A 23467-nucleotide genomic window follows, 5' to 3' on the forward strand; every position below is an offset into this window, starting at 1 on the left:
ACTGCTGAATAGCTCGCGGTCCTTCCGGGTTGAACTCCCACATACGAAGAGATCGACATTGGCATGGCAGGACCCGACGAACTAGCATAACTTGCATTACTTTGACGAGACCGACATCCCTCTTGAGGAGATCTCGGATGCGACTTTGCAATGTCGGCACGTCATTAACCGGCCACCAGTCTAGCCCCTTGTTGACCCATGAAGCTAGTTGTGGTGGGGGCCTGAACGGAAGGCAGGGGGAGCCACCCACTTAGTACTTCGGGGAGCTGTGATGTAAAACCACTCCCGCTGCCATAAGTTAGATATCTCCGGGAAGGAACCCTTTGGCCATGGGGCATCGACGCCTTTGCTTATTGTGGCACCTCCACATTCTGCGTGTCGCCCATTGATCATCTTCGGCTTCACATTGAAGGTCTTGAGCCATAGGCCGAAGTGTGGGGTGATGCGGAGGAAGGCCTCACATACGACGATAAACGACGAGATGTGAAGAATTGAATCCGGAGCTAGATCGTGGAAGTCGAGCCCATAATAGAACATGAGCCCTCTAACGAAGGGATCAAGACTAAAGCCTAGCCCTTGGAGGAAGTGGGAAACAAATATGACACTCTCGTTGGGTTCGGGAGTGGGGATGACCTGTCCTCGGGCAGGCAGCCTATGCGAGATTTCGGCGGTCAGATACCTGGCCTCCCTTAGCTTCTTGATGTCCTCCTCTGTGACAGAGGAAGCCATCCACCGGCCCTGAAGGTTGGATCCGGACATGATTGAAGGTCCGAAGCGCTTCGCCTGAGCCTTGGGTGTTGGAACTTGGGGTGGGGAAAGGGAGGGATTGCGCGTGATAAGAAAAGGACAGGCTTCGGCCCCTTTATAAAGAGGGCGAATATCAAGCGTCCTTCGTGTGGCCGTTTGGAACTTGCCTAAAATCGAGGAGTCGTACTAACGAGCATGATTGGGTTACCAACACCCGTATTGATGAGAATCCCGTGATAAGGGGACACGATCTCTGCTTCGACAAGACGTGCCAATAAAACCGCCTCGCAACACGTGCAGTGGCTGGTTGGGAAAAACGGTTCGAATAATGACCGAGGCTAGGGTGTGATATCATGTTATGAAAAGTTGTCAGCAGATTAGATTTGTGGAAATATTATACTCTTTGTGGTGGTATGTGGAATTTGTTTTGCAGAGTCGGACACTATCCTTGTGTTCAAAATCTTCTATGGAGTATTCGGAGGAGGAACCCGCCTTGCAATGCCGAAGACAATCTGCGCGCCGGACTCATCGTCATTGAAGCCTGGTTCAGGGGCTACTGAGGGAGTCCTGGATTAAGGGGTCCTCGGACAGCTGGACTATATATATCTCTTGGCCGGACTGTTGGACTATGAAGATACAGGATTGAAGACTTCGTCCCATGTCCGGGTGGGACTCTCCTTTGCGTGGAAGGCAAGCTTGGCCATTCGGATATGTAGATCTCCTCCCTTGTAACCGACTCTATGTAACCCTAGCCCCTTCTGGTGTCTATATAAACCAAAGGGTTTAGTCCGTAGGACAACAACAATCATACCATAGGCTAGCTTCTAGGGTTTAGCCTCTTCGATCTCGTGGGAGATCAACTCTTGTAATACTCATATCATCAATATCAATCAAGCAGGAAGTAGGGTATTACCTCCACCGAGATGGCCCGAACCTGGGTAAACATTGTATCCCCGCCTCATGTTACCATCCGCCTTAGACGCACAGCTCGGGACCCCCTACTCGAGATCTACCGGTTTTGACACCGACAGTTAATGCTAATTAAGTTCGTCATTTTACTTCAGTTAATGCCACCGCTCATCCAGAATACTATTTAACATTGGCAGGGATATGAGGCTTGTGCCTTTGTTAACTAGCTGGATGAAGAATGGCATGGCAGGGATCGGAGTGTTATCACCAAGCTCGCAGAAGATAACGTGAAGCTAAAGAAGAGAATGGCTGATCTGGAATGTACAATCAGTATGATGAAGCAAGAAAGAATCAATCATAGGCAACAGATGAAAGCAAGAGACAAGAAGGAACTAGCATGTGTAGTTGTGGTAGTCGCGTTAGCCATGTTCTATGCATTGTTTGCAATGATGATTAGGGGTTTTGTTTGACAGTATTGCTAAAGAACATCTAGATGTGCTCTAAGTAATGCACATCTAGGTCCTATGCCATTGATGTTACGCGAAGGTTCACGCAGATATTTTTCTGTCTTTTTTCTTTTCCTTTCTAGTTTGATTATTACTGGCTTTATCAATAAGAAGAGCTCAATGTATTGCTTGCCAGCTGTCCTACTCCGTTCATGCCGGTACCGGTGCATAATCCCAAAACTTGTTCCTTGTTTTTGTCCTTAAAAAGGAAACCAGCCAAATAGCCAATAGGAGTCCTACGCAACCCCAGGAATTTGGAGCGACTGGGTATAATTGCGGTTGATTATATCAGCGGTTAGATAATACGTCAAGCCCCGCTTCAATTCCCCCCTCCCCGCGCTAGAAAAACCCCCCACCCCACTTCAATTGGCAGTTCCTCTTCTTTTCATACCCCCTGCGCTTAAGTGTCCACCATCTTCATTGTCCCCGGCAGGCTGCACTACACACTGGCACACATTCTACAGCCATGTCGAGCGACAGTGAGGACGATAGTTCGGCCAGCAGTCTGGCGCCTGATGATAGGTCAACATCGGAACCATCCCGCTCGTCTTCCATGAGTCCGGTGTCGAGCCCAGACCTCGATTATATCTGATTCATGGAAGGGACGCTGCCTCTGGAGTCGTCATATGACAACCAGACGGACGAGGAGTCGTCGAAGGACGAAGAAGAGGACGACGATGATGATGAGGAGGAATGGTCGAACGAGGAGGAGGACGACGACGACAGCAACGACGATGACAATGGCGGTGGTGATGAAAAGCCAACGGTCAGCAGCAAGAAGCGTCCTCGCCAAGACGATGTCGCGGGGCCATCCAACAACAACAACAACAAGAAGGACTAAATTAAGAAGATTGTATATATCTCTATTTATCCTGTCAATCTCATCGCCGACGGTTAGTAATATGTATTCGACATAGATCTTCTACATTATTGCCCACAGGTTGGTTTGTTGAACTGTGTGCCCCGACGAGCACACAATTCACAAAAAAAAGATGGTATGGGCTGTCGATAATGATCGCACACAATTCTGATTACCGGCCTGTTTGCTGGGTATCACACACATCTTGTTATGCCGAATCGTTTGTGTTCACCTCAATCCTCACAAATGGTTCATCGGAGTGAACTATATGCCGTATATAGCACACACACCTTGATCTGGCTGCCTGTTTTTGTTGTTCTGTCTCATCGCAAACAATTCGTACGGATCAACCATATGCCCTTCATCGCACACACAACTAAAATATGAACCGTGTTTGATGCATCCTCCATCACAAATGTTTTGCACCTTTTTTGATGGTTTTCATACACCACCGTTTGCGATTATTGCATCGCACACAGTTTCTTGAAGGGCCACTGATCATAGTGTCGCGTTAGCAGCATCCTGCAGTAGTGTAGCCTCTATGGTACCACGCATTGCCCTTTCTCACCTCGAGAGTCGGTGAAAACTTCGCTGGTGCATCCAAACCCCGTGATATGATACTCTCTATCACACATAAGACTTATTATATCTTCCTCAAAACAGCCACCATACCTACCTATTATGGCCTTTCCATAACCATTCCGAGATATATTGCCAAGCAACTACCACCACTTTCGTTTTGATGACTTGAGCATTCATTGTCATGTTGCTTTGCATGATCGTATGATAGCTAGCATGATATTTCCATGGCTTGTCCATTTTTTGATATGTCTACTATGCTAGATCATTGCACATCCTGGTACACTACCAGAGGCATTCATATATAGGCATACTTTGTTCTAGGTATCGACTTGTAATATTAAGTTGTAAGTAAATAGAAGTGTGATGATCATCATTATTCATTATTAGAGTGTGTCCCAGTGAGGAAAGGATGATGGAGACTATGATTCCCCCACAAGTCAGGATGAGGCTCTGGACAAATAAAAAAAGGAAAAAGTGAGGCCAAAAACGGCCCAAGAAAAAGGAAAAAATTAAGAGAAAACAGAGAAGGGGCATGCAAATACCACACTTATGCTTCAAAGTAGCACCATGTTTTTCATGTAGAGAGTCTCCTATGTAGTCACTTTCATATACTAGTGGGAATTTTTCATTATAGAGTTAGATGCACACCCCCTTAGTTTTCATATTGAGCTTTCATACACTTATAGCTCTTAGTGCATCCGTTGCATGGCAATCCCTACTCCTCGCATTGATATCAATTGATGGACATCTCCATAGCCCGTTGATTAGCCGCGTCAATGTGAAACTTTCATACTTTTTTGTCTTCTCTTTGTTTACCCCTAACATCAGACTATATTCCACCCATAGTGCTATGTCCATGGCTTGCGCTCATGTATTGTGTGAGGGTTGAAAAAGCTGAAGTGCGTTAAAAAGTATGAATCAATTGCTCGGCTTGTCATCGGGGTCGTGCATTATAAATACTTTGTGTTAAGAAGATGCAGCATGACAAGACTATATGATTTTGTAGGGATAGTGTTCTTTAGCATTGATATTTTGAAAGACATGATTGTTTGTTGGGATGCCCGAGTATTGATGTATTTATGTCAAATTATAGACTATTGCTTTGAATCACTCGTGTCTTAATATTCATGCCATGATTAGATATATGATCAAGATTATGCTAGGTAGCATTCCACATCAAAAATTATTATTTTTTATCATCACCTACTCGAGGACGAAAAGGAATTAAGCTTGGGGATGTTGATATGTATCCGTCTTATCTATAATTTTTGATTGTTTCATGCCAATATTATACAACTTTCACATACTTTTGGCAACAATTTATATTATTTTATTGGACTACCATATTGATCCAGTGCTAGTTCCTGTTTGTTGCATGTTTTTTGTTTCACAAAATATCCTTATCAAACAAAGTCCAAACGCGATAAAAATTTATGGAGAATTATTTTGGAATATATGTGATTTTTGGGAATTGAATCATCACAAACGGATGTCCATGATACGTCTCCAACGTATCTATAATTTTTTATTGTTCTATGCTATCATATTATCTGTTTTGGATGTTTTATATGCATTAATATGCTATTTTATATGATTTTTGGCACTAACCTATTAACCTAGAGCTCAGTGCCATTTTATGTTTTTCCTTGTTTTAGAGTTTCACATAAAAGGAATACCAAACGGAGTCCAAACGGAATAAAATTTTCGCAATGATTTTTCTTGGACCAGAAGACACCTAGGAGACTTGGAATGCAAGTCAGAAGAGACACGAGGCGGCCACAAGGGTGGAGGGCGCCCCCCCCAACCTTGTGGGCCCCTCGGTGACCGCCTGACCCAGATCTTCCTCCTATGTATTCTCATATGCCCCTAAAACTTCTGAGGGAGCCATGAAACCACTTTTCCACCGCCGCAACCTTATGTACCCATGAGATCCCATCTAGGGGCCTTTTCCGGCATCCTGCCTAAGGGGGATTCGATCACGGAGGGCTTCTACATCAATACCATTGCCTCTCTGATGAAGCGTGAGTAGTTGAACACAGACCTACGGGTCCATAGCTAGTATCTAGATGGCTTCTTCTCTCTCTTTGATTCTCAATACCATGTTCTCCTCGATGTTCTTGGAGATCTATTCGATGTAATACTCTTTTGCAGTGTGTTTGCCGAGATCCGATGAGTTGTGGATTTATGATCAGCTTATCTATGAATATTATTTGAATCTCCTCTGAATTCGTATATGCATGATATGATATCTTTGCAAGTCTCTTCGAACTATCGATTTGGTTGGCCAACTAGATTTGTTTTTCTTGCAATCGGAGAAGTTCTTAACTTTGGGTTCAATCTTGCGGTGCTCGATCCTAGTGACAGAAGAGGAACCGACCTGTATTGTATTGTTGCCATCGAGGATAAAAAGATGGGGTTTATATCATATTGATTGAGTTTAACCCTCCACATCATGTCATCTTGCCTAATGCGTTACTCTGTTCTTATGAACTTAATACTCTAGATGCATGCTTAAGGTGTTACTTCGTTCTTTATGAACTTAATACGCTAGATGCATGCCGGATAGCAGTCGATGTGTGGAGTAATAGTAGTAGATGCAGAATCGTTTCGGTCTACTTGACATGGACGTGATGCCTATATTCATGATCATTGCCATAGATATCATCATAACTTTGCGCTTTTCTATCAATTGCTCGGCAGTAATTTGTTCACCCACCGTAATAATTTCTATCTTGAGAGAAGCCTCTAGTGAAACCTATGCCCCCCGAGTCTATTTTCCATCATATAAGTTTTCGATCTATAATTTTAGTTTCCTATTTACTTCCTTTGCAATCTTTTACTTTTCATTTCATAAACAAAAAATACCAAAAATATTACTTTACAGTTTATCCATCTCTATCAGATCTCACTTTGCAAAGAACCGTGAAGGGATTGACAACCCCTTTATCGTGTTGGGTGCAAGTTGGTGTTTGTTTGTGCAAGTATTCGGTGGCTTGTCGCGTTGTCTCCTACTGGATTGATACCTTGGTTCTCAAAACTGAGGGAAATACTTCCTCTACTTTGCTGGATCACCCTTTCCTCTTCAAGGGAAAAACCAATGCTAGTTGAAGAGGTAGCAGGAAGAATTTCTGGCGTCGATGCCGGGGAGAACTACGCCAAGCCGAGACATACCAAGTACCGATCATAAACTCTCATCCCTCGCATTACATTATTAGCCATTCGCCTCTCATTTTCCTCTCCCCCATTTCTAAACAATTTTCAAAAAGATTCACTTTATCTTCACCCTTCTTCCGTTCGTTTCCTTCACTTGTTTTTGTGTGCTCATGTGTTGGATTGCTTGCTTTGTCATGATTTCTCAAGATAATACCAAATTGTGTGACTTTTCCATTACCAACATCAATGATTTTATTAGTACTCTAATTGGTCCCGATGCTAATGTGGAATCTTGTGAAATTAATATCGCTTTTCTGAATCTTGTTATGAAAGATAAATTTTCCGTCCTTTCCAATGAAGATGTCGTATCCCATCTTAATAATTTCGTTGATTTGTGTGATATGCAAAAGAAAAAAGATGTGGATAATGATATTGTTAAACTGAAGCTATTTCTATTCTCGCTTAGGGATCACGCTAAAACTTGGTTTTCATCTTTGCCTAAAAATAGTATTGATTCATGGAACAAGTGTAAAGATGCTTTTATTTCCAAGTATTTTCCTCCCGCTAAGATCATCTCACTTAGGAATGATATTATGAATTTTAAGCAACTCGATCATGAACATGTTGCACAATCTAGGGAGAGGATGAAATTAATGATTAGAAATTGCCCTATGCATGGTTTGAATTTGTGGATGATTATACAAATTTTTTATGCTGGATTGAATTTTTCTTCTAGAAATCTTTTATTTCGGCTGCGAGAGGCACTTTTATGGAAATTACTTTATGAGAAGCTACTAAACTCCTATATAATATTATGGTAAATTATTCTCGATGGCATACCGAAAGATCTTCCACTAGTAAAAAGGTGCATGCTATTGAAGAGATTAATGTTTTGAGTGGAAAGATGGATGAGCTTATGAAATTATTTTCTAGCAAGAGTGTTCCTATTTATCCCAATGATATTCCTTTGTCAACTTTGATTGAAAACAATAATGAATATATGGATGTGAATTTTGTTGGTAGGAACAACTTTGGTAATAACACGTATAGAGGTAATTTTAATCCAAGGATGTTTCTTAGTAAGTCCTCTAATAATTATGGTAGTTCCTACAACAATTCTCATGGAAATTATAATAAGATGAACTCTAATTTTGAGAATAGTGTTAAAGAATTTATTAGTTCACAAAAAAATTCAATGCTTTGATTGAAGAAAAATTGCTTAAGATTGATGATTTGGCTAGGAACTTGGATATAATTTATCTTGATGTTGATTCTTTGAAACTTAGATCTATTCCACCTAAGCATTATATCAATGAGTCTCTCAAAGCCATGAGAATTTCCATTGATGAGTGTAAAGAAAGAACCGCTAAGATGCGTGCTAAGAAAGATTGGTTTATAAAAGCGTGTTCTTCTAGTTTTCGTGAAAATAATGATGAAGATCTTAAAGTGATTGATGTGACTCTTATTGCATCTTTGTTTTCCAATGTAAATCTTGATAAAGATGGGACTGGAGATGAGTCAACTTTAGTCAGAAGGTGTCCTAGTGATTCGGAGTTTTTAGATCTTGATACAAAAATTGATAAAAGTGGGATTGGAGAGGTCAAAACTTTAGGTAGCAATGATCCCACTCTTTTGGATTTCAAGGACTTTAATTATGATAATTTTTCTTCAATATATTGTATTTCCTTGTTGCAATCCATGTCGAACTCTCTGTGACGCCCCCGATTTGACCGTACACTAATCATGCACGCAAATGTGTACGATCAAGATCAAGGACTCACGGGAAGATATCACAACACAACTCTACAAATAAAATAAGTCATACAAGCATCATATTACAAGCCAGGGGCCTCGAGGGCTCGAATACAAGAGCTCGATCATAGACGAGTCAGCGGAAGCAACAATATCTGAGTACAGACATAAGTTAAACAAGTTTGCCTTAAGAAGGCTAGCACAAACTGGGATACAGATCGAAAGAGGCGCAGGCCTCCTGCCTGGGATCCTCCTAACTACTCCTGGTCGTCGTCAGCGGGCATCACGTAGTAGTAGGCACCTCCGGTGTAGTAGGGGTCGTTGTCGACGGTGGCGTCTGGATCCTGGGCTCCAACATCTGGTTGCGACAACCAGGTAGAAGGGATAGGGGAAAAGAGGGAGAAAGCAACCGTGAGTACTCATCCAAAGTACTCGCAAGCAAGGAGCTACACTACATATGCATGGGTATCAAATGGAGTAAGGGTATCATATGTGGACTGAACTGCAGAATGCCGGAATAAGAGGGGGATGGCTAGTCCTTTCGAAGACTACGCTTCTGGTAACCTCCATCTTGCAGCATGTAGAAGGGAGTAGACTGAAGTCCTCCAAGTATCATCGCATAGCATAATCCTAACCGATGATCCTCCCCTCGTCGCCCTGTGAGAGAGTGACCACCGGTTGTATCTGGCACTTGGAAGGGTGTGTTTTATTAAGTATCCGGTTCTAGTTGTCATAAGGTCAAGATACAACTCCAAGTCGTCCTGTTACCGAAGATCACGGCTATTCGAATAGATTAACTTCCCTGCAGGGGTGCACCACATACCCCAACACGCTCGATCCCATTTGGCCGGACACACTTTCCTGGGTCATGCCCGGCCTCGGAAGATCAACACGTCGCAGCCCCACCTAGGCACAACAGAGAGGTCAGCACGCCGGTCTAAACCTAAGCGCACAGGGGTCTGGGCCCATCGCCCTTAGCACACCTGCACGTTGCGTACGCGGCCGGAAGCAGAACTAGCCCCCTTAATACAAGAGCAGGCTTACGTTCCAATCCGGCGCGCGCCACTCAGTCGCTGACGTCACGAAGGCTTCGGCTGATACCACGACGCCGGGATACCCATAACTACTCCCGCGTAGATGGTTAGTGCGTATAGACCAAATGGCCAAACTCAGATCAAATACCCAGATCTCGTTAAGCGTGTTAAGTATCCGCGAACGTCGACCAGGGCTAGGCCCACCTCTCTCCTAGGTGGTCGGAACCTGCCCTGTCGCTCCGCCTCAAAGATCCACTCGCGGGTGCTCCTCAAGCCGACCCGTCTTTAGTCAACACATTTATCATGTATAAAGTATATAGTATATACCCGTGATCAACTCCCGAGTGATCACGGCCCGATAGTATAGCATGGCAGACGGACAAGGATGTAGGGCCACTGATGAAAAACTAGCATCCTATACTAAGCATTAGGATTGCAGGTAAGGTAACAACAGTAGTAGCAAGGACAGGCTATGCATCAGTATAGGATCAACGGGAAGCAGTAACATGCTACACCACTCTAATGCAAGCAGTATAGAGAAGAGTAGGTGATATCTGGTGATCAAAGGGGGGGCTTGCCTGGTTGCTCTGGCAAGAGAGAGGGGTCGTCAACACCGTAGTCGTACGGGGTAGCAGCGGCGTCGGTCTCGGTGTCTAGAGAGAGAAGAGGGGGAAGAAACGATAAATATAATGCAAGCATATGCATAGTGATGCATGACATGACAAGTTACGGCGTTAGAGGTGCCCTAACGCGGTAGTAGGTGATACCGGTGAAGGGGGATAACATCCGGGAAAGTATCCCCGGTGTTTCGCGTTTTTGGACCGGTGAACCGGAGGGGAAAAGTTGCGAGTTTGATAGGTTAGGGATGCGTGGTGGAAGAACGGGCTGCGTATCCGAATTCGTCTCGTCGTTCTGAGCAACTTTCATGTACAAAGTTTTCCCATCTGAGCTACGGTTTATTTTATATTAATTTTTAAAGATTTAATCATTTTTAGAATTTATTTAATTATTTAACTCTAACATTATCCAGAATAGTATATGCTGATGTCATCATGACGTCAGCAGTCAACAGAGGTGTTGACTGGTCAAACTGACGTGTGGGTCCAGTGGGACCCACCTGTCATGCACTGTTTTAATTAACTAACTATTAATTAGGTTAATTAGCGATTAGGTTAATCTAATTATAATTAATTAACTTAATTAATTCCTTAATTAAATAATAATAATAATTATTATTATTATTATTAATTTATTTTTAATCTTCTTTTTTTTTCGTTCTGGGGGCGTGGGCCCCGTTTGGCAGTGGCCCGAATGGCCTAACGGGCGCTGGGCGCCGGGCGGTACGGGCGACGAGCGCCAGCCCGATAGGGCGCCGCGGGGCAACGGGCGAAGGGGCGGGCGCGTGGCCTGGCGTCGGTGGCCGTGGCCACAGCCGGAGCGCGGGGAGGTTGTGGCACAGGGGCAACCACGACTCGCGGGGCGCGCGTGGCGCGGCGCGCCGTCGGGCGCCGGCCGTAGCAGCAACGGCAAGGCGGAGGGAGGGTTGCGCGGGCGAGCGGAGCCAGGGCAGCACGGCAGGCGCGGGGCGGAGGCCGGCGCGGGCGCAGCCTGGTCGTGCACGGAGCAGGGCACCGGACGCAGCAACGGGAGGACGCGAACGGCGACTACGGCGAAAGGATTGAGAGGGGGATCGTCGGTGGGGTCCCTCACCCGCGTTGCAGGGGAGGCCCGATGCAGGGCGAACGCGACGGCGGGGAGCGGTGGAGTCGAGGAGGCGTTCCGGCGGGGTCCGACAACGGCGCGTGGCGAGGCAGCGCCGGCGTCGAGCACGTCGGGTGGCGGGGAGGAGATGAGGAGGCGGGCGGCGAAGCGGCGTTCCAGGCGGCGTAGGGCGACGGGGATCGACGGCGGCGTCGGGCGCGCCGCCCAGATCCAGAACGGGGAAGGAGGAGGAGAGGCGTGTGAGGGGGTGTCGGGCACGAGCGCTTCGCCTCTGGGCGTGCGGCGGCGCGAGGGATGGCGAGGGGAGTGAGGGGGTCGAGTGGGGAACAGCTAGGGTTAGGTCTCAGGGGGGGGTGGGGATAAGGTGCGGCCGGCTGGGCCGGCCCGTTCGGACGGCGAAGGCCAGCTGGGCCACTTGGCCCAGCGGGGGGGGGGGGTTCTGTTTTTTTTTGTTTGACCTTTTCTTTTTTTCTATTTTTCTTTTCTGTTTTCTTTTAGCTCCTAATTATTTTAGTTTCTTTAAAATGCCAGGTTAGCACCTAACTTAGTATCATCAAAATAGGCCACTGCCAAACCTAGTTTGGACCCAAAATAAATTAGTATAATGTATTTTTATTTTTCAAAAGCAATTAAATTATTAGTTTAGCCACTGTTTTTAATTAGTTTAGGGCACTTAGACACTTTGTAAAAGGTTTGTTCCACCACAAAATCTAGTTAGGGATCATTTGCCACATGATGAACATTTTAGTTTTGATGTTTGAAAACTTTTATTGTTTGCTTGATTTTGACTTTGAATTTGAATCGGTTTTGGCCTAACGGTAGATTATCAATAGTAACCGGGGTGACGTGGCATGATTATCGTTGGATTACTGTAGCTTGATTACCCGGGCGTTACACTCTCCTCATGCTTATAATCAAAACAAAGCTTTTACTAAACATATCGTTCATGCTATGATGCAATCTTTTGAAGAAAAGCTTGAATTGGAAGTTTCTATCCCTAGAAAACTTCATGATGAGCGGGAACCTACTATTAAGATTAAAATTAAAGATTATGAGTGCCATACTTTGTGTGATTTGGGTGCTAGTGTTTCTATGATTCCGAGAACTTTTATGTGATGTGTTAGGTTTTCGTGACTTTTGATGATTGTTCTTTAAATTTGCATTTTGCAGATTCCACTATTAAGAAACCTACGGGAAGAATTAATGATGTTATTATTGTTGCTAATAGGAATTATGTGCCCATAGATTTCATTGTTCTTGATATAGATTGCAATCATACATGCCCTATTATTCCTTGTACACCTTTCCTTAGAACGATTGGTGCAATTATTGATATGAAAGAAGGAAACATTAGATTTAAATTTCCGTTAAGGAAAGGCATGGAACACTTCCCTAGAAAGAAAATTAAATTGCCTTATTAATCTATTATGAGAGCCACTTATGGATTGCATGTCAAAGATGAAAATACTTAGATCTATTCGTGTTTTATGCCTAGCTAGGGGTGTTAAACAATAGTGCTTGTTGGGAGGCAACCCAATTTTATTTTTGTTTTTTTGCTTTTTAGTTTATGTTTTGCAATAAATAATTCATATAGCCTCTCTTTGGATGTGGTTTTATGTTTTAGTTAGTGTTTGTGCCAAGTACGACCTTTGGGATAGCTTACGGTGATAGTTGATTTGATCCTGCTGAAAAAACAGAAACTTTTGCATCCAGGAGGTTAGTTTTCATCTTTAACAGAAGCGCGATAAAATATTGATTCCTACTGAAGAGGTTTTAATAAACAAATTGTCTAGGACTTCCTAATTTCTCAGGATTTTTGGAGTTACAGAAGTATTCTAAATATCCATATTACTACTGATTATTCTGTTTTTGACAGATTCTGTTTTTCGCATGTTGTTTGCTTATTTTGATGAATCTATGGCTAGTATCGGGGGGTATGAACCATGGAAAAGTCGGAATACTGTAGATATTACACCAATATAAATAAAGAATGAGTTCACAATAGTACCAAAAGTGGTGATTTATTTTCTTATACTAACGGAGCTTACGAGATTTTCTGTTGAAGTTTTGTGTTGTGAAGTTTTCTAGTTTTGGTTAAGGATTTGATGGACTATGGAATAAGGAGTGGCAAGAGCCTAATCTTGGGGATTCCCAAGGCACCCCAAGATAATATTCAAGGAGGCCAAAGGGTCTAAGCTTGGAGATGCCTCGGGAAGACATCCCCTCTTTCGTCTTCGTCTATCGGTAACTTCACTTGAGGCCATATTTTTATTCACCACATGATATGTGTTTTGCATGGAGCGTCTTGTATGATTTGAGTCTTTGATTTTTAGTTTGCCACAATCATCCTTTATGTACACACCTTTTGGGAGAGACACACATGAATCGTGATTTATTAGAATACTCTATGTGCTTCACTTATATTTTTTGAGCTAGGCAAAATTGCTCTAGTGCTTCACTTATATCCTTTTTAGAGCGCGACCGTGGTTTTATTTTATAGAAATTTATGAACTCTCGTACTTCACTTATATTATTTTGAGAATCTTTAGAACAGCATGGTAATTTTCTTTGGTTATAAAATTAGTCCTAATATGATAGGCATCCAAAAGGGATATAATAAAAACTTTCATATATAATGCATTGAATACTATGAGAAGTTTGATTCCTTATGATTGTTTTGAGATATGAAGATGGTGATATTAGAGTCATGCTAGTAAGTATTTGTGAATTTGAGAAATACTTGTGTTAAGGTTTGTGAGTCCCGTAGCATGCACATATGGTGAACCGTTATGTAATGAAGTTGGAGCATGAGATGTTTTTTGATTGTCTTCCTTATGAGTGGCGGTCGGGGACGAGCGATGGTCTTTTCCTACCAATCTATCCCCCTAGGAGCATGCACGTAGTACTTTGTTTCGATGACTAATAGATTTTTCCAATAAGTATGTGAGTTCTTTATGACTAATGTTGAGTCCATGGATTATACACACTCTCACCTTTCCGCCATTGATAGCCTCTCTAGTACCACGCAAATTTCGCCGGTACCGTAAACCCACCACATATCCTTCCTCAAAACAGCCACCATACCTACCTATTATGGCATTTCCATAGCCATTGATATATTGCCATGCAACTTTCCACCGTTCCGTTTATTATGACACGTTCCATCATTGTCATATTGCTTTGCATGATCATGTAGTTGACATCATATTTGTGGCAAGGCCACCATTCATCATTTTTTATACATGTCGCTCTTGATTCATTGCACATCCCAGTACACCGCTAGAAGCATTCACATAGAGTCATATTTTTGTTCTAGTATCGAGTTGTAATTTTCGAGTTGTAAGTTAATAGAAGTGTGATGATCTTCATTATTAGAGCATTGTCCCATGTGAGGAAAAAAAGAGAAAGGCCAAATAAAAAAAGAGAAGGCCCAAAAAATAAAATAAAAAATAAGAGAAAAAGAGAGAAGGGACAATGTTACTATCCTTTTTGCCACACTTGTGCTTCAAAGTAGCACCATGATCTTGATGATAGAGAGTCTCCTATGTTGTCACTTTCATATAGTGGGAATTTTTCATTATAGAACTTGGCTTGTATATTCCAACGATGGTTTTCCTCAAAACGCCCTAGGTCTTCATGAGCAAGCAAGTTGGATGAACACCCACTTAGTTTTCTTTTTGAGCTTTCATAAACTTATAGCTCTAGTGCATCCGTTGCATGGCAATCCCTACTCACTCACATTAATATATATTAATGGGTATCTCCATAGACCATTGGTATGCCTAGTTCATGTGAGACTATCTCCTTCTTTTTGTCTTCTCCACAACCATCGTCTATTCCACCTATAGTGTTATGTCCATGGCTCACGCTCATGTATTGTGTGAAAGTTGAAAAGGTTTGAGAACATCAAAATTATGAAACAATTTCTTGGCTTGTCATCGGGGTTGTGCATGATTAGAATATTTTGTGTGATGAAGATGGAGCATAGCCAGACTATATGATTTTGTAGGGATAAGCTTTCTTTGGCCATGTTATTTTGAGAAGACATAATTATTTGTTAGTATGCTTGAAGTATTATTGTTTTTATGTCAATATTAAACTTTTGTTTTGAATCTTACGGATCTAAACATTCATGCCACAATAAAGAGAATTACATGGATAAATGTGTTAGGTAGAATTCCACATCAAAATTTTTGTTTTTATAGTTTACCTACTCGAGAACAAGCAGGAATTAAGCTTGGGGATGCTTGATACGTCTCCAATTGCCTGGCTTGTCATCGGGGTTGTGCATGATAAATACTTGGTGTTAAGAAGATGGAGCATGGCAAGATTATATGATTTTGTATCAAATATTAAACTATTATTTTCAATCTTATGGATCTGAATATTCATGCCACATAAATAAAGATTACATGTAAACATGTAAGGCAGCATTCCACATCAAAAATTCTGTTTTTATATTTACCTCCTAGAGGACGAGCAGGAATTAAGCTTGGGGATGCTTGATACTTCTCCAACGTATCTATAATTTTTGATTGTTCCATGCTTTTATATTACCTGTTTTGGATGTTTTATACGCATTAATATGATATTTTATATTACTTTTGAGACTAACCTATTAACTTAGGGCCCAGTGCCAGTTTATGTGTTTTCCTTGTTTTAGAGTTTCGCAGAAAAGGAATACCAAACGGAGTCCAGACGGAATGAAACTTTCGCAATGATTTTTCTTGGACTAGAAGACATCTAGAGAGCTTGGAGTGCACGTCGGGAAAGCCACGAGGCGGCCACAAGGTCGGGAGGCGCGCCCAGGGGGTAGGGCGCGCCCCCACCCTTGTGGGCCCCTCGTGAATCCACCGACCTATTTCTTCCGCCTATATATTCTTAAATATCCCAAAAACTTCCAGGGGAGCCACGAAACCACTTTTCCACCGCCGCAACCTTCTGTACCCATGAGATCCCATCTAGGGGCCTTTTTCGACATTGTGCTGGAAGGGGGTTAGATCACAGAGGGGTTCTACATCAACACCATTGCCTCTCCGATGAAGCTGAGTAGTTTACCATAGACCTATGGGTCCATAGCTAGTAGCTAGATGGCTTCTTCTATCTCTTTGATTCTCAATACCATGTTCTCCTCGATGTTCTTAGAGATCTATTCGATGCAATACTTTTTTTGCAGTGTGTTTGCTGAGATCCGATGAATTGTGGATTTTTGATCAGCTTATCTATGAATATTATTTGAATATCGTCTGAATTCTTATATGCATGATTTGATATCTTTGCAAGTCTCTTCGAACTATCGATTTGGTTTGGCCAACTACATTGGTTTTTCTTGCAATGGGAGAAGTGCTTAGCTTTGGGTTCAATCTTGCGGTGCTCGATCCTAGTGACAGAAGGGGAACCGACACGTATTGTATTGTTGCCATCGAGGAAACAAGATAGGGTTTTCATCATATTGCTTGAGTTTATCCCGCTACATCATGTCATCTTACTTAATGCGTTACTTTCTTCTTATGAACTTAATACTCTAGATGCAGGAAGGAGTTGGTCGATGTGTGGAGTAATAGTACTAGATGCAGAATCATTTCGGTCTACTTGATACGGAAGTGATGCTTATATTCATGATCATTGCCTTAGATATCATCATAACTTTGCGCTTTTCTATCAATTTCTCGGCAGTAATTTGTTCACCCACCGTAATATTTTCTATCTTGAGAGAAGCCTCTAGTGAAACCTATGGCCTGCGGGTCTATTTTCCATCATATAATCTTATATTACCATCATATAAGTTTCTGATCTACAGTTTTAGTTTCCTATTTACTTTCTTTGCAATCTTTTACTTTCTGATCTATACCAAAAATATCACTTTATCGTTTATCCATCTATATCAGATCTCACTTTGCAAATAACCGCGAAGGGATTTACAGCCCCTTTTTCGTAATGGGTGCAAGTTGGTGTTTGTTTGTGCAGGTATTCGGTGGCTTTTGTGTTGTCTCCTACTGGATTGATACCATGGTTCTCAAAAGCTAAGGGAAATACTTACTCTACTTTGCTGCATCACCCTTTCCTCTTCATGGGAAAAACCAATACAAGCTCAAGAGGTTGCATGGCCACCCCGTAAGTCGGTTGGGGCTCTTCTTCGGGCAAACATGACAGATCCCCGCTGAGGGTGTTGCAATATGTTCATGATTCGCTTATGGTGGGTGGCTAGAGTGACAAAAGCTTACACCGGAGTAGGTGGGTTGTTGCATATGGGATAAAGAGGACTTGATACTTAATGCTATGGTTGGGTTTTACCTTACGATCTTTGGTAGTTGCGGATGCTTGCTAGAGTTCCAATCATAAGTGCACATGATCCAGGTATGGAAAGTATGTTCGCTCATGCCTCTCCCTCATATAAAATGGCCATAATGATTACCGGTTTAGTTATCGATCACCTAGGAACAAAAAATTTCTTGTGTGACAAAAGCTTTCTACTAAACTACTACTTTTATTATCTTGCAATTTATTTGTAGTTTTATTCTCACAAAGTACTTCTAGTTTCATACTTGTTCTAGTTAAAGCAAATGTTAAAGTGTGCGTAGAGTTGTATCAGTGGTTAATAGAACTTGAGGGAATATTTGTTCTACCTTAAGCTCCTCATTAGGTACAACACTCTTATTTATCAAAAAAGGCTACAAACAATCCCCTATACTTGGGGGTTATCAAGACCTTTTTTAGCGCCGTTGCCAAGGAGCAATACCGTGGGGTGAATATTCTCGTGTGTGCTTGTTTGCTTTATCACTAAGCAGTTTTTTCTGTTCTAAGTTGTTTTCTATCTTTATTTATGTATATGGAACACAAAATATAAAAAAGGTGTATTTTCTACTCATGGAGATGGGGAACCTCCTAAAACCCTTGATGCTCGTTATGTGAAAAATATTAACACTACTTTGATAATCCTGATAAAACCCCATTCAACTTGATAATGGGAGACACGTTGGATCAATGTGAATACTTTAGGGATTATCGCTTGACTCAAAAAGGGAAATTGTTATGGGATCAAATTCATGTGTTGCAATGGTATGCTTGGAATTTATGCTCGAGATATGATTATACTTTTGCCCTAGGATGAAGCTCGACACCTTCCATTTTCTTGTAAATTTAATGATAATGAAACCTTGTCTTCTTATGCTAATGGTAGATATGATTACTATGATGTTGAACAAATTGAAGAATTTGTTGCTTTTAAGGGTCCTTATGAAATTGCTTCTTTGATTGAAAACCATGATGCTACTCTTAAGAAATCTGAAAATTTAGCTATGCTTGAATATTGCTATAAAAATTATCCCTCTAATGCTTATGTTAAATCATATATTGAGGACTCCTCCGCAGCCCAGGAAGAGATTAATATTTTGCAGGAATCTATGGAAGAAGAAATTGATGAAACTGTGAGCTCAGTCGATGAAAAAGATGATGAGGAGAGCTAAGAACAAAAGGAGGAAGAGCGAATTAGCTACCCGTGCCCACCTTCTAATGAGAGTAACTCTTCAACTCATACATTGTTTAATTTCCCTTCGTGCTTACCGAAGGATGAATGCTATGATAATTGCTATGATCCCGTTGATTCGTTTGAAATATCCCTTTTTGATGAACTTGATGCCTGGTATGCTTGTGGCCAAGATGCTAATATGAATGATGCTTATGGAGATGAACTTGCTATAGTTCCTTATGTTAAAAATGAAATTGTTGCTATTGCACCCACGCATGACAGTCATATTATCTTTTGAATTCTCCCAACTACACTATATCGGAGAAGTTTGCTCTTATTAAGGATTATATTGATGGGTTGCGTTTTACTGTAACACATGATGATTTGGATGAATATAATATGCATGTGCTTGCAACTCCTACTTGGAATTATTAAGAGAGAGGAACTACATGTCCACCTCTCCATGTTTCCAACACAATAAAATTACAAGAAACTGCTTATGTTATGTATTGGCCTTTACTTGATGTTTATGAATTGTTCTTTTATAACATGTTGATGCATAGGAAGAGAGTTAGACTTCATCATTGCATGATATATGTTTCTTTTTGCTCACTAGTAAATTATAAAATCATTGCTAATTAAAATTGGCTTTCGTATACCGTGGGATCTGGGTGGATCAATTAGTTCAGCACTTTATGACTAGCTTAATGGCTTTAAAGAAAGCGCTGCCAAGGAGACAACCCAGAAGTTTTAGACAGTCATTTATTTATGTTGTGTGATTTTTAAAAAGTATAAAAAATATATAGAGGGGAAATTAAAACTTTTCAAAAAGAAAAGTGAAAGTAAGAAAGACGAGCACCGTTGAAGTGGGAGAGCTCCTTGAACTTTGTTCATGCCCATGGAAACTTTGCAAATCTTGAATTATAGAAAATTTTCAACAAAAATAATTATCCCCTTGTACAAATCCATTGTATTATAAAAATAATGTGCCAAGATTTTCCTTTAGGATGATTAGATTGCTCGTTGGTATGTGCGGTGCAAAACATAGACTTCTGCTGTAGTGTGTGAATTTACATTTTTTGCTGGAGCATGAATAATTTCTGAATTTTAAATAGTACTGCTATGCAAATTGTTTATTTTGTCCTAATTGTTGAAAATTGTTTATTTTTTCCTAATTTTTCAAATTTTTGGAGTTACAGAAGTATGGTCAATGTTCAGATTACTTCAGACTGTCCTGATTTTGACAGATTCTGTTTTTGATGAATTGTTTTGCTTGTTTTGATGAAACTTGATTGTATCGGTGGTATAAGACATGGAGAAGTTATAATAGAGTAGGTATAATGCAAAAACAAAATATGAATGGGTTTGCAACAGTACTTAAAGTAGTGATTTGCATTATTATACTAACGGATCTCACCGAGTTTTCTGTCAAGTTTTGTGTGGATGAAGTGTTCGGAGATCGAGGAGCTCTCGATATGAGGAGAAGGAAGAGAGGCAAGACTTCAAGCTTGGGGATGCACAAGGCACTCCAAGTAAATATCCAAGGATATCAAGCGTCTAAGCTTCGGGATGCCCCAGAAGGCATCCCATCTTTCTTTAACAAGTATCGATATGTTTTGGTTTGTTTTGTTCATAAGATATGTGTAAATCTTAGAGCGTCATGTGATTTTTATCTTTCTTTTAATAATGCACCATGCTGGTATGAGATAGTCCTTGGTTGATTTATAGAATGCTCTTTGCACTTCACTTATATCTTTTGAGTATGGCTTTATAGAATGCTTCATCTGCTTCACTTGTATCATTTGAAGTTACAGCTCGGTGGTCCAGGGAGGTTGGTCAGTTTTTGAGCAGTTATCGGGGCCTAGTCATGATGGAAATAATCAAGCAATTATCCCCTCTTCATCACTGCATAGTCACGGTGTTAACCAGCCTCAAATTGAGCCTCATATTGCTTCACGTCTGCATGGGGTGTCGTACATTATCTGCCATGCATGTGGAGACACGGGGCATTTTGCGCGCAACCGTCCAAACCCAAACCTTCCTGGGCTTTGGCCTTTCATTAAATTTAACTCTTTCCCTAGCCCACCTGAAGAAGCTTGGGCTGAGGGAGCCGTTGAGGCCTAGTTCCACTGTATTGGGCCGGCAGCACCAATTAGGCGGGTTTCGTCATTTAAGGAGCTAGTCAAGGACCATTTCCCAAATTTCCAACCGAGACCGGTGCTTGCCTCCTCGCATTCCACTGCACCTACCAACTCTGCTACTTCCTCTTCTCCCACCTCGACAAGCTTTCCTGGTTCCTCCTCGTCGCCAGTAAGGACTGTGGTAGCCGCCTCGTCGATGGATGATCTGATGGCCAACATTCCCATCGACCCGCTCCCATTTGTGCCAGAAGGTTTTCAGATACAAGAAATCGAGGGAAGAACTGGGGTTTCTTGTGCCATTCTTCCCCAACGCCCTCGAAGACACGAAGATTGGGAGATAGCTCCCATCCATCCATATCCTGATGAGGTATTTTTCCCTAATGTCCGAGAGGTTCTAGAGGAATTTTTTCAAGAGGATGCTCATGTTGGGTTCAGAGAGATCCAACCCTGCCCCTTTGGAGAAGCTTACGTCCAATTCTTGCATGTGAGGGATAGAGACAGGCTCATTAGGCAGACCCCACATGCATTTGGAGATGTGTTTATTTCTTTTACTAAGCACAATGAGGGCAGAAACTGGCGTAGGCTCAATTTCAATAGGACTTGTTGGTTGCTGTTCATCGGTGTTCCGTTCGATTTCTGTAATACTGAAGACATTGCTGCTGCCATTTCCAAATGGGGGAGAATCATCAGCTGGGAAAGGGAGGATGCTTTGAGGGGGGAAATTCTGGTTAAGGCAAGGGTGACAGAGCTCATTGATATACCAAAAAGTATCAGGTGGTCTGAGGGAGAGAGATTTGAAGAAGAATCATCGACCAATTCTCTTGAAGTCCTTTTGGAGGAGATGCTGGGTGGTGGGCCAGCAGATGAGGACCCTATCCCGCAGGATGGTGTGGACCCACACCCAGTTCCACAACATGCAAATGATTTCCTAGGTTTTCAGACACTGCCAGTGCATAATGTTCACATTCAAAATGAGGGCTGGGATGCCTGGGAGGATCCTGTTGAGCAAGATGATCAGGGGTAGCATTGGGCTTTCCCACAACAAGACCCAGTGGCACCACTGCAGCAGCAGGTTGAGCTTCCAGTTCAGCAGGATGATGGACACCCTAATAGCAGCATTACAACAACTATCTCTCTATCAGATGGCCTGCTATCTCTCACCCATTCTGCAAGTGAAGAGGTCAATCAGGCCATGCATGTTTAGCCAATGGCCATGGGACTGCTGAATATTGCTTTGGCATACCATGCTGAAGATGAAGAAGAGGACCTGCAGTTGGATAACAACCCACAGCTAAATGATGAGTGTCGTGTCAAAACCGGCGGATCTCGGGTAGGGGGTCCCAAACTGTGCGTCTAAGGCGGATGGTAACAGGAGGCAGGGGACACGATGTTTTACCCAGGTTCAGGCCCTCTTGATGGAGGTAAAACCCTACGTCCTGCTTGATTTATTCTTGATGATATGAGTATTACAAGAGTTGATCTACCACGAGATCGGAGAGGCTAAACCCTAGAAGCTAGCCTATGGTATGATTGTATGTTGTCCTACGGACTAAAACCCTCCGATTTATATAGACACCGGAGGGGGCTAGGGTTACACAGGGTCGGTTACAAAGGAGGAGATATACATATCCGTATTGCCTAGCTTGCCTTCCACGCCAAGTAGAGTCATATCCGGACACGAGACGAAGTCTTCAATCTTGTATCTTCATAGACCAACAGTCCGGCCAAAGGATATAGTTCGGCTGTCCGGAGACCCCCTAATCCAGGACTCCCTCAGTAGCCCCTGAACCAGGCTTCAATGACGATGAGTCCGACGCACAGTGTTGTCTTCGGCATTGCAAGGCGGGTTCCTCCTCCAGATACACCACAGAAGAGTTCGAATAAAAGGATAGTGTCCGACCCTGCAAAATAAGTTCCACATACCACCATAGAGAGATTACTATTTCCACAAATCTAATCTACTGACACATTTTGGCAACATGACATCATGCCATGGCTCGGTGATTATTCGAACCGTTTTTCTTTAACCAGCCCGCACATAACGCAAGGCAGTTTCTTGACACGTCTTGTCAAAGCAGAGATTGTGTCCCCCTTATTATGGGATTCTCATCAATACGGGTGTGGGTAACCCAACCATGCTTAGGACTTCTAGATTTTAGGCAAGTACCAAACGTCCACGAGGAGGACGCTTGATATTCACCCTCTTTATAAAGGGACAAGGCTTTTATCTTTTTCCTCCCGCGCTCAATCAAATCCTTCCCCCGCCTCGAGTTCTAACACCCAAAGCCTAGGTCAGGTGCTTCGGACCTTCAATCATGTCCGGATCCAGCCTCCAGGGCCGGTGGATGCCCTCCTCCGTCACGGAAGAGGATATCAAGAAGTTGAGGGAGGCAAGATACCTGACCGCCAAAGTTTCGCATCGGCTGCTTGCCCGAGGGCAGGTCGTCCCTACTCCTGAACCCAATGAAGACGTCGTGTTCATCTCCCACTTCCTCCGAGGACTAGGCCTCACTCTGGATCCCTTCATAAGGGGTTTGATGTTCTATTACGGGCTTGATTTCCATGATCTAGCCCCAGATTCCTTTCTCCATATC

This window comes from Triticum urartu, chromosome 7 (genome assembly GCF_003073215.2).
Source record: "Triticum urartu cultivar G1812 chromosome 7, Tu2.1, whole genome shotgun sequence".
Lineage (NCBI taxonomy): Eukaryota > Viridiplantae > Streptophyta > Magnoliopsida > Poales > Poaceae > Triticum > Triticum urartu.